Source organism: Myotis nattereri, assembly GCF_964212035.1.
Source record: "Myotis nattereri genome assembly, chromosome: 11".
NCBI classification, from domain to species: Eukaryota; Metazoa; Chordata; class Mammalia; order Chiroptera; family Vespertilionidae; genus Myotis; species Myotis nattereri.
The window spans coordinates 19,916,657-19,929,181 of record NC_138086.1 but is presented as its reverse complement, the minus strand read 5'-3'; the positions used below and the strand labels follow the sequence as shown (position 1 = coordinate 19,929,181).

The 12,525-nt window shown below is 46.5% G+C and overlaps 1 pseudogene across 1 annotated transcript; it reads right to left on the bottom strand.

Moving 5' to 3' along the window:
- Positions 1–3,880: 3,880 nt before the first annotated feature.
- On the bottom strand, positions 3,881–6,492 carry LOC308527260 (eukaryotic initiation factor 4A-I-like; annotated as a pseudogene). The gene is made up of 3 exons: positions 5,451–6,492; positions 5,140–5,234; positions 3,881–3,904 (listed from the first exon to the last, which is right to left on the bottom strand). The product of its transcript is annotated as a eukaryotic initiation factor 4A-I-like (transcript).
- Positions 6,493–12,525: the final 6,033 nt, after the last annotated feature.

The window sequence follows — 12,525 nt, the reverse complement described above, 5'->3', positions numbered from 1 at the left end:
ACATCTTTTTCTAACTCTCTTCCTTCTTAAGGACCCTTGTGATTACATTAGACCAGGGGTGGGCAACCTTTTTGTGAGTGCGTGCCAAAACCAGCAAAATCTCTGACTCAAAATTCTTCTGTGTGCCAACCCTAATTTTTTGAGAACGTGTTATGCCTACTTGATATCTCTTAGGTGTACATATGTGAAGAACCTTGAAGAAATGATAAAATTCATTCGAGCGACAAAAACACAGTATATGATGATAAAAATACATTTATTTTTTAATGTATACATGTACACTGATATTCCGACAGAAAATTTTATGACTCCATTTGATATTATCAGTGGGACTTTTGCTGCTGCATCACTGATGATAGAGATTTTACATCAGGTTTATATTTTGTGACCTTCAGAGATATGCACGAGCTACTACTTTCATCCGTCAGGCTACTCCTATTACGAGACTTAACAAAATTCATCAGTGAGAACAAAGATTCACAAGCGTATGTGGATGAAACCAAAACACTGGTTGGATCTAGGAAGGCAGGGAGAGTTAAGGCAGAGGCATAGAAATTGCTCTTCCCTTCTCTCGTCAATCCATGCCTATGGTCTTTAAGAAAACTTGTTAAGTAAAATTATTTATTTATCTAAGATGCACCTACACTGAATTTATCTGAAAAATAAAAAGTTGATCTTAAGAAAAAAATTGTAAATGGAAGATTATAAGAGAGGGTTTCGCGTGCCAGCAAAAGTTACTGGCGTGCCATGTTTGGCACGTGTGCCAGGGGTTGCCCACCTCTGCATTGGACCCACCAGATAATCCAGGATAATCTTTCTGTTTTCAAGTTAGCTGTTAACTCCCTTCTGCTGTACAACATGACAAGTTCTAGAGACTAGGACATGAGCATATGTACTGGGGTATTATGCTGCCTGCCGCCATATATATTTTGAAAATATTCTATCTGGAAAGGACTTTGGTAAAAGTGAAAAATGGAAAATCAGAATTCTTCCTCACTCCTTGAAACAAAGGTTTATGGTACTACTGGATAATTCCTAGCAATATTTTTTTCCTGGGAAAGCAGCAACACCTAGTGTCTCTCCATATAAATTTCAACAATAAACATAAAATGTCCTGTAATTAAAAAGGTAAACCAGAAGATGTAGCTCAGTGACTGTGGTGTAGAAATGACATTCTCTCTACTCACAGAGAGCGAGGGATGTTGATTCTCTGTATGTTCTTTAGACTTACTGTGAGCCCCCACATCCATGCAAATATCCAGAAGTACTTTAAGTAATTCTGTTTGGGGCATGCCACCACACTTGGTTCTCTGATAGATGCAGAATGATAAGAACATCCTCAAGTTGGTTCCAGTCTTATTGGGCAGATGAGAAACACCTGGCAATTAAAGCATATGTACCCAGCATGGCCAGCATGTCTCAGTGGTTGAGTGTTGATCTATGAACCAGGAGATCATGGTTCGATTCCTGGTCAGGGCACATGCCTGGGTTGGGGGCTTGATCCCCAGTGTGGGGCATTCAGGAGGCAGCCGATCAATGATTTTCTCTCACCATTGATGTTTCTATCTCTCTATCTCTCTCTCTTCCTCTCTGAAATCAATAAAAAATATTTTAAAAATCTTAAAGCATATGTACCCATTTCCAAAATACTGAGGACTGATAATAACGCTTAGTTGTACATACATCAAAATTCAAAAGAACACTGATTGAAGCAGCAGAGATGTTTAGTTTTTGCTCATGTGAAAGAATTGGTGCAGCCACAGTCTGCAGTTCCTCAAAAAGTTAAACATAGCCCTAGCTGGTTTGGCTCGATGGATAGAGTGTCGGCCTATGGACTGAAGAGTCCCAGGTTTGATTCTGGTCAAGGGCACATGCCCTGGTTGCAGGCTCGAACCACAGCCGATCAGTAATTCTCTTCATTGATGTTTCTATCTTTCTCTCTCCCTTCCTCTCTGAAATCAATAAAAATATATTTTTTAAAAAAGATTACCCTCCGTTATTATTTTTTAAAGTGAAACATAGAGTTACCATATGACCCAGCATTTCTGCTCCTAGGTAGATTTACAAGAGAATTGAAAACATAATTCCATACATAACGTGTACACATAATTCCATACATAATGTTTATAATAGTATCTAAATATATAAAGAGCCAGGGGCCATCGCAACCGAATGGACAACTGAACAGGCTGTGCGGGGTGACCAGGCCAGCAGGGGGGTAGTGAGGAATGACCAAATGACTGAACAGCAGGCTGTGTGGGGTGATCAGGCCGGCAGGGAGGGCAGTGAGGGGCGATCAGGACAGCAAAGGGGGGCGATCAGGACAGCAAAGGGGGGCAATGAGGGGTGACCAGGCCAGCAGGGGGCACAGTGTGCAGCAACCAGGCCAATAGAGGGGGGTAGTGAAGGGCGACCAGGCTGGCAGGGGGGCAGTTGGGGGTGACCAGGCCTGCAGGCGGGTCAGAATGGGGTGACCAGACTGGCGGGGGGGGGGGGCAGTTAGGGGCGACCAGGCTGGCAGGCAGGGCAATTGGGGGCAACCAGGTTGGCAGGGGGCCAGTTGGGGCAACCAGTCTAGCAGGCAGAGGCAGTTAGGGGTGATAAGGCTGGCAGGGGGGACAATAGGGGCGATCAGGCAGGCAGGCAGGTGAGCAGTTAGGAGCCAGTGGTCCCAGATTGTGAGAGGAATGTCCAACTCTCAGTTTAGGCCCCTCAGTTTAGGATCGGGCCTAAACCAGCAGTCGGACATCCTCTGAAGGGTCCTGGATTGGAGAGGGTGCAGGCTGGGCTGAGGGGAATACCCCCCCCCCCCCCCCGCCGCGCACGAATTTCGTGCGCCGGGCCTCTAGTCTATATAATAAAAGCTTAAGTGATTATTACAGCGCAATGACCAGAATGACCAGTTGCTATGATGTGCACTGACCACCAGGGGGCAGATGCTCAATGCAGGAGCTGCCCCATGGTGGTCAGTGTGCTCCCACAGGGGGAGTGCTGCTCAGCCAGCAGCTGGACTTAGGGCTGGTGAGTGCAGCAGCGGTGGCAGGAGCCTCCATGGCAGTGATAAGGAGCAGTGAGCAGGCGGATGGGAAGGAGCAAGGGCTCCCGGACTATGAGAGGGTGTAGACCTGGCTGAGGGACCCCCTCCTCCCCCAGTGCATGAATTTTGTGCATCAGGCCTCTAGTCTATAATAATAAAAGGGTAATATGCTAATTAGACCAGACATCTTCTGGACATCCTTCCTGATGAAACCAGGGCCGGAAGGAAGCAGCCCGGGTCCTGGGTGCCTGTTGGTGGCTGGAGGAGGGAAGCCTGGGTCCCGGGTGCTGGAGAGAAGCCAGTGCCAGGAGCCAGGGGAAGGGAGGTTTACTCTTGCATGAATTTTCATGCATTGGGCCTCTAGTTTTTTATAATAGTGAAATTGTGGAAACAACCCAAATGTCCACCAACTGATAAATGGATAAACAAAATATGGTATATCTGTGCAGTGGAATATTATTGAACCATAAAAGTACTAATACATGCTGTAACATGGAAACACCTAGAAAACATTGTGCTATGTGAAAAAATAACAACCAGACACAAAAGGCAACATATTGTATGATTCTATTTATATGAAATATTTAGAATAGGTCAATCCATACAGACAGAAAGCAGATGAGTAGTTGCTAGGGGCTGGGGAGGTAAGAATGGGATTGACTGCTAATGAGTACAGGGTTTATTTTAGGGGTGATGAAATGCTCTGGAATTAGTGATGATGGTTGAACAGCTTTGTGAATATATCCAAGACCTTAAAAACCATTCCAATGTACACTTTAAATGAACAAATTATTGTGTATGTGAATAATCCTATCTAATAAAAGCCTAGGTGGCATCATGCCCTCACACAATGTCATCACAAGTTGGCTGCCACAAGATGGCCACCCTCACGTCATCACAACATGGATGCCACAAGATGGTCAGCAGGGGAGGGCAGTTGTGGGCAATCAGGCTGGCAGGGGAGGGGAGGTGGAGGCAAACAGGCCAGCAGGGGAGAGCAGTTGGGAGTGACCAGGCCTGCAGGGGAGGGCAGTTGGGGGTGATCAGGCTGGCAGGGGAGCACTTAGGTGTCAATCAGGCTGGCAGGCAGAAGTGGTTAGGGACAATCAGGCAGGCAGGCAGGTGAGCAGTTAGGAGCCAGCAGTCCTGGATTGTGAGAGGGATGTCTGACTGCTGGTTTAGGCCCATATTGGAGAGGGTGCAGGCCAGACTGAAGGATACCCCCCTCCCATGCACGGATTTCGTGCACCGGGTTTCTAGTATCTCAATAATGTTACTGAAAAATACTAGAACTAAGGAGGCAAAAATGGATGATGAATAAGCAGAGGGCATGAAGCAGAGATTGGAAAAGTACCTTCTATTAGTTTGTTTGTATTTTTTTCCCTTCTATTAGTTTTTGAACTCCCCACCCCACCAGTTCCATCTCCAGGCCCCAGAGCTATCACCCCTTTCTTTCTCACGTATTAGGTCTCTTTCCTCTCCCCTTTCCCTACTACAATAAGCAGATTGCTCACTACGTGAGGCTGATTTGGCCCCAGACAAGGAGCGAGCTGGTGGTTATGATCCTTATGGAGATAAAATGGAGAACATACTGATGGCCCTTGGGCTAGTCACCTTCCCTCCTTCTCCTCATTAACACACGTTCTGATGTCTCCCTCACACCACGGGGCTTTATGCTTTTTTTTTGTTTGTTTGTTTGTTTATTTGTTTTGTTTTGTTTTCTTTCTTATGATTTCCTTTATTATTTTTAAATTATAGCTGACATTCAATATTATATTTTTTCATTATGATTTTCCTAACATTTTCTTTTCTCTAGCTTATTTCATTATAATACAGTAAATAATACTTATAAGATACAAAATATGTGTTAATAGGCTGTTTACAGTATATTATTGGTAAGGGTTCTGGTCAACAGTAGGCTATTAGTAGCTAAATTCTGGGAGAAAACAAAAGTTATATGCAAATTTATTTTATTGTTTTGCCTCAAAAAGTGACATTTATTCAAAGGAAAAGAAAAGAAAATGACAAGATAGCCATCCCTTGACTCCATTCCCTCTCCCCTCCTGCTCCTCCTCAGCCTGCCAAGGACTGAGAACCCTGACTGGGATAAGGTAGCAGGCCAGCCCCTCTGAGATGAGGTCAGCAACATTGAGGGGCATCTCCTCAATGGAGGTGTTGTAGAGTCCTCTTGCCCTAGCTGGTTTGGCTCAGTGGATAGAGCATCGGCCTGTGGACTGAAGGGTCCTGGGTTCAATTCCCAAGAGCATGTACCTTGGTTGCAGGCACAATCCCCAGCACTGGTCAGGGCGTGTATGGAGGCAACCAATCGACATGTCTCTCTCTCTGTCTCTCCCCAATTCTCCCACTCTCTTTAAAAATGGAAAAATATCCTCCAGTGAGGATTAACAACAACAAAAAGTCCTCTTGTTTTCTTCCGTTACCATATTAATAGCCACACCCTTATGGCCAAAAGGTCCACCCCAACTGATTCTGTGGATATAGTTTTCCCTGTTGGTGGGAAGGTCATAGTTGATGACTAAAGAATCCTGCTGCACATCAATGTCTCTGGCCATCAGGTGTGAAGTAATCCATACTCTGCTAGAGTGGAACTCCCTCATTATTACAATTCATTCCTTTTGGTCCATATATCCATGCATAGCAGAGACAGTGAAGTCTCAGGTGTGCATCTTCTCAGTGAGCCAATCAACTTTTCTTCCAGTGTTGATAAAGATGACTGCCTGGGCGATGGTGAGGGTTTCATACACGTCACACAACGTGTGCAGCTTCCACTCTCCTTTCACACTGATGAAGAATCGGCAGATACCCTCCACAGTCAACTCTTCCTTCTTGACGAGAATCCGAACGGGGTCCCTCATGAACTTCTTGGTCACCTCAAGCACATCGGAAGGCACTGTAGCTGACAGTGATTCCACCTGGGTGCTGCTGTTGAGCTTTTGGAATATGTCATAGATCTGGTCCTTGAACCCATGGCTTAACATTTCATCAGCTTCATCTGGTACAAACCTCTTGATGTATTTGGGAGACAGGTATCTGTGGTTAAGCATATCAAACACATGGCCTGGGGTGCCCACAATGATAGGGGGAGCTTCCATCTGCAGCTTCTGCAACTCAGCACACACACTGGTCCCCCCAAGGCAGGCAGGAGGCCACCATGTAATCTCTTAAAGCCATGACTACCTTCTGTATCTGCTGTGTCAATTCTCTAGTGGCTGCCAGGGCCAAGACCTGGGGGGCCTTTAGATCCAATCCAGTCTGTTGCAGAATCCATATGGGAAAAGTGACTATTTTCCCATCCCAGACTGGGCTTGAGCGATCACATCATAACCCTGTTCATAATTTACACGTTGAATTTCTGAAATTTCTTTTGGCTTTGCTTCAAGCATGTAATCTCCTAAATGTTCCATCAGCTGTTCAGCAGTTATGATTTCCGTCATCGGTGGAAGTTTCACCTTCCAGGCCAGAAGCAAAACACTGAGGATGGCCAGCAAAGGGCAGGGTCCGTTCTCATTCTGGGTGATGATGGGTGTGTGCTCTTCCTTCCACTGGATCCACTTGATGTGATGGACAGATTGTCCCGGGAAGCGTTCCTTGGAGGCCGCGAGCACCTGAGCTGCCTCCTCCTCCTCCTCCTCCTCCTCCTCCTCCTCCTCCTCCTCCTCCTCCTCCTCCCGGACCCTGCTCTCAGCTCCTTCCTCACTATTGAACTCGGAGCTCCTGGGGAAAGAATGGAGGTTAGAGAACGACTCCCGGGAGTCCAGGCTCGGCGATTCCCCGGCGGGCTCGGGTCGCTGCAACTGCTGCTGAGGCCGCCGGCGCAGCTGGGCTCCTCGGAGCCCGAGGCCGCTACCTGGGGCCGGGCCGGCAGGTGCCTGCGGGATCAGCCGGCGCCCGCGTCTCCGGCGGCACCCAACCCCTGGCCCGCTCGGCCTCGGCTGTCTCCGGGGAGGCGGTCACCTTGCGCTGCCCTCTCAGAGGCACCTTCTGGGCAGCGGGACTCTCCAAATCGCTCTCTTGCAAATCCAAGCCCCGGAAAGAGCTGCAGGGTCCGGGAACCCGAGAAGACCTGGCGGGAGAAACCGTGTCCGGGAGGCTCCTCCGGCGCCCGCCGCGCCCTGCCCATTCCCGCCGCCCACACTTGGGGACCATCCCCGCAGCGAGCCTGGTCTCCGGGCGCCCTTCCTGCGCAGACGCTGTCTCCGGCGCTGGCCCGGTGGCCACCCCGTGTTCTAGCGGTTGCAGGCTCTCGGGCCGCTCTCCAAACCCAGCCGCCCGCCCCTCGCTCTAAAGAGACCGCGGCGGGTTCTCCTCACCCAGCGCCTCCGACGCCATGACAGCGACTTTGTTGTTGTTGTTGTTGTTAAATCCTCACCCAAAGATATTTTTCCATTGGTTTTTAGAGAGAAGAGAAGGGAGACAGAGAGAAACATCGATGTGAGAGAAGCACATGGATTGGTTGCCTCCCTCAGGCGCCCCGACCAGGGCCAGAAATGGAGCCTGCAACCGAGGTACGTGCCCTTGACCAGAACCAAACCCAGGATCCTTCAGCCCGCAGGCCAGTGCTCTATCCATTGAGCCAAACTGGCTAGGGCACCCGGCTTTATTCTTGATCTGTTTCCTGTTCTTCTAGTGCTGTATAGACCAAGGTACTTTTTTTTTTTTCTTACAGGACAAGACACTACTCCTCGTACCACTGTAACAGTTATTTCACTTGTAATAGAACTTTATCGACAGTGCAGGTTGGATCAGGCTCCATGCCTTCCCCTCTGACTGTCCTTCCCATGTACATGGATTCCTAGGTGGTGCAGAGATGCGTGGCGGCTGCCTGAGATGGCAGAGTCATTGTACAGGATAGTGTCCCAACTGTCACAGCCAGAAGAAGTGGAAAGAGACGTGACAACTAAATGTCATATGGCATCCTGGCTGGGATCCTGGAGCAGAAAAAGGACATTGGGTAAAACGAAGAAAACATAAATAAAATACAGACTTCAGCTAATAAGAATGTATCAATATTGGTTTATTAATTGTGACAAATGTGCCATACTAACGTAAGATGCTCATCACAGGGAAAACTGGGTTTGGAGTACAAGAGAACTCTTACTGTTTCTGACATTTTTCTATAATTGTAAAATTATTCTAAAATTGAAACTTTTTTAACCTCCCCACCCCCCACGTATAGTGTCCCCACCACCATCAGAGCGGACCCTTTTAAAAGAGTGTCATCTAATATGCTTGCTTTGAAGGGTGGTTATGGACACCACCTGTATCCTCAGGGCAGCCTGGGAAAGTCCCCTTTGCCCTCTCTCTATAAAAGATAGAGTTTTAGAGCTTGGGGGAGTGGATGGGAAGATGAGGGCCCTGGAGCAGCAGCGCACATTCTGGTCCTAGGGTGAGCAAGGCCTTCAAGCACAGTGAGTGACAGTGAGCGAGTCTGTGCGACCCTGGCCCGTGTCCAAAAGGCTAACAGGGAAAAGTCAGTCCGTGAAGGGAGTTGAGGTAATTTTGCTTCTGGGGCAGAGCCCAAAGGCAGGAGCTGACAGCGTAGCCAGCCTTTGTGCTGAACTTGAGATTTTGTCTGAGAACAAGCAGGGGCTGAGGGCGTATACACCACGCAACTGGTTGGATCAGGCCCTGGGGTCCCCGGCCTCTGACTGTGCACAACGGGCCAGCACACATCTCCTGACAGACTGCTAAAGGCGGACAGACAGCCTGGCCAGACAAGCTGCTTCTGGAACTACTGCCTTCAAGCCAGGCTGACCCCTTTGAAGTACTAGTAGTCTTTTCCTGTCTCTACCCTCCACCCTGCAGCTGAGTTCTGCCCTCCCTTTCTGCAATGACACCCTCCTGGCCTAGCTCTGGCTTCGCTCCAGCAGGCTGATGAGCCTACAACCTCCCATCGACCCACATCCGGAGTCCTGTGCCTTGAGGCCCTCAGGCTTCCACCCCACCCCCTCCCTGCTCACAGTAACTGCCTTGGGCCAGAGTCCAGGCCAGCAAACACCTTTCTAAAATTATAAGAAAGATAAAAGTCAACAGGGGTCCAGGGGCTTTTTTTTTTTTTTTTAATTTAAAATGTTTATAGATCCAGAAGTGGGCTGGGGAGTCGAGAAGGAGGATGAGAAGCCACACAATATTTATTCTCAAATGTGGCATGAAGTTTTCTAATTTCAGCATCATATTGCTAATGATCTTCAAGTCCTGACACTAGAGGCTCAGTAGTGTCCCGATGAAGATGCTTGGATGGATAAAACCCGCTGTTTCCCCTGGAAAGTGATGCCCAGTTTGTTCTTGAGACATCCAGTGATGATTAGCAGTATCCCCCCAAGCAGCTCTAGGCTCAGCTCTGGCACTCACATCTTAATTAGGTGGGTTTTTAGTTATCCATGTTTTTCTTAACAGAGTGTTTGGTTATTTTATGCAATTAGAAGGAGGCAGCTCACAACAATCATCACATGGCAGAAGAGACAGGACAGAAAAGATCATTAACTCTACCTTACTGTACAAGTCCCAGCAGTAATTAAGAATGTACAGAAACAGCACAGCTTCAAGTATTGAGTTGACAATCTCTAATAACAACACCAGCAGTGTGGTGCGCTTCATAAGAGTAAAAGTGATTAGCTTGTTATATAACCTAATCATTGTAAAAATGTAATTCTCATAACAACATTTGCTATTACTGTCTTGTAAATTTTTTAAGATATATTTTTATTGACTTCAGAGAGGAAGGGAGAGATAGAAACATCAATGATGGGAGAGAATCATTGATTGGCTGCCTCTTGCACGCCCCCTATTGGGGATCGAGCCCACAACCTGGGCATGTGCCTTTGACCCGAATGGGATCCGGGACCCTTCAGTCCGCAGGCCGACGCTCTATCCATTGAGCCAAACCGGCTAGGGCTGTCTTGTAAATTTTGATACATCAAATTGTGATGCAGCACAGAAGCCAAAATAAGTGTTTCCTCCGTGCAGTCCGTCCTCTGGCAGCAGGTGGTGCGGGTGGAGTGGGGCAGAACCCAATTTTCAGTAAGTTCTTATTTTTTCATTACCTGGATGAATTCTAGGAATAAATGCTGCAGAAGCTAATTCTTTCAGGAGAGGAGTGGTTCTAGAAAGATGATTAAGATTCCCATGAGGTATTAAGGGGGATTTTAAAATTTCCATTTATCAAAAAATTCAACTTAAACATTTTTCGGGCTACTTGAATGTGTGAGGACGTGGGCCAGATGCTAGATACAAAGGTAGTGCGACAAGGTTTCTGCCTCAGGAGCTGCTTCTAACCCTGGATCACCAGTCACTGATGTCCCTCCCCCCGGGCACTTGGTCACTGGCTAGAGCAGCCGTGGGCAAACTACGGCCTGCGGGCCAGATCCGACCCGTTTGAAATGAATAAAACAAACAAAAAAAAAGACCGTACCCTTTTATGTAATGATGCTTACTTTGAATTTATATTAGTTCACACAAACACTCCATCCATGCTTTTGTTCCGGCCCTCCGGTCCAGTTTAAGAACCCATTGTGGCCCTCGAGTCAAAAAGTTTGCCCACCCCTGGGCTAGAGGTTAGGCGTGGTCATGTCTCTTATGTTGACCTATAGGAACTTGTGTGAGTCCTTGACTTCCCCATCCTCCTCCCAACAAGTGACCAGTGAGTTTTCTTTTCTTTTTTATAAAGAAAGCCATTTTATTATTTAAAAAAAACACATTTTTTTTTTTTTTAATTTCAGAGAAGAGGGAGAGGGAGAGAGAGATAGAAACATCAATGGTGAGAGAGAATCGTTGATCAACTGCCTCCTGCACGCCCCCTACTGGGGATCGAGCCCGCAAAACAAGCATGTGCCCTTGGCCAGAATCGAACCTGGGACCCTTCAGTCTGCAGGCTGACGCTCTATCCACTGAGCCAAACCTGCTAGGGCGAGTGAGTTTTCTTTTTAACTGCATCAAATTTAGCCCATCCTGCCTGTTATAGAAAGTAAGTTAGACTTGCCACCACCCCTGGTGATGGACTGTCCGCAAGATGACATACGCAAAGGCACAGTGGTTGGCATGCAATAGGCCTCAGTGAAAGGTACTTTTTTCTCCCTTTCCCATTTAGAATCTCATGAAAAATGGGAATTCTTATTTATCAAAATAAAGCCGAATCCATGTGTATTTTCACTATAGTAACATCGAGAACTTTTTACACAAGCGATTTCTTCGTTTGAGAATTGGATAATAGCAGGGACGATTTCATAGTTACCACTGGAGCCTGCCAATTGACTCCCAATATCTATTCTCCTCCCTCAGGAATAGCATCTCAGTATTCAGGTGGGCAGTATTGTGCCACAAACTAAAAGACATTTGCCAAATTCCCTTGCAGCTATGCAAAACCATTGACTACTAGATAGTAAGATACTAAAAGGAAGTGTGACCTCCTGGCAATGGGCAAGGAGACACCTGATGGGTGGTGTTGCTCTTATATCAATCAGGGCCAAAGCAGACATGCAGTCCTTAGTTCATCCTAGCTTGATGCCTATCTTGGTGGCCAGAGCTGTTTGTTGCATACCTTAGGAACATTAAAAAAAAAAAAAAAAAGAAAGAAAGAAAGAAAGAAAAGGAAAAAGTGTGTGATTTTTGTAAAGGCTGTTTTTAAGGAATGGAGCATCCTTATTTTTCCTTTGCTCCATTCTGCTACCTGGGATATAGATGCCGTGGCTGAAGCTCTAGCACAGCGGTTCTCAACCTGTGGGTCACGACCCCTTTGGCGGTCGAATGACCCTTTCACAGGGATCGCCTAAAACCATCCTGCATATCAGATATTTACATTATGATTCATAACAGTAGCAACATTACAGTGATGAAGTAGCAACGAAAATAATTTTATGGTTGGGTCACAACATGAGGAACTGTATTTAAAGGGCCAGAAGGTTGAGAACCACTGCTCTAGCAGACCCTGTTGGACCATGCGGATGAGTGCCCCATTCTAGGGACGGTGGAGAGTGAGCTGGAAGGCACTTGGGTCCGTGGTCATGACTGTCTATTTCTGGATGTCTTCTAGGTGAAAGAAAATAAATTTTTAATTTGTTTAAGCCACTGGCTTTTTAATTTTAATTTTAACTAATTAATTTTTTTTCTTTTTTTTTTTTTTGGTGCCGTGACTCGGATCCGAACCTATTTTATTTTTAATTGTGGTAAAAATAATATAAATTTAACCATTTTTAAATGTATAGTTCAGGAGTGTTACTTATCTTCATATAAACTACTGTTGTTTTAAATTTTTTTTAAAAGTGTGAATTCAAACCTAATCTTAACAGAAGTTCTGTAACTGACCTCCAATGAACGAACTGGTTAAATTTACAACACTCTTCGTTTCTTCAGTCATTGCCCCATCACATGAATGCTCTGGCTACTTAACTATTCTCTAAGACAGTGGTTCTCAAACTTGCAGGTGCATCAGAATCACCTGGTGATTTCTGGACTCCGCTCCCAGAGTTTCT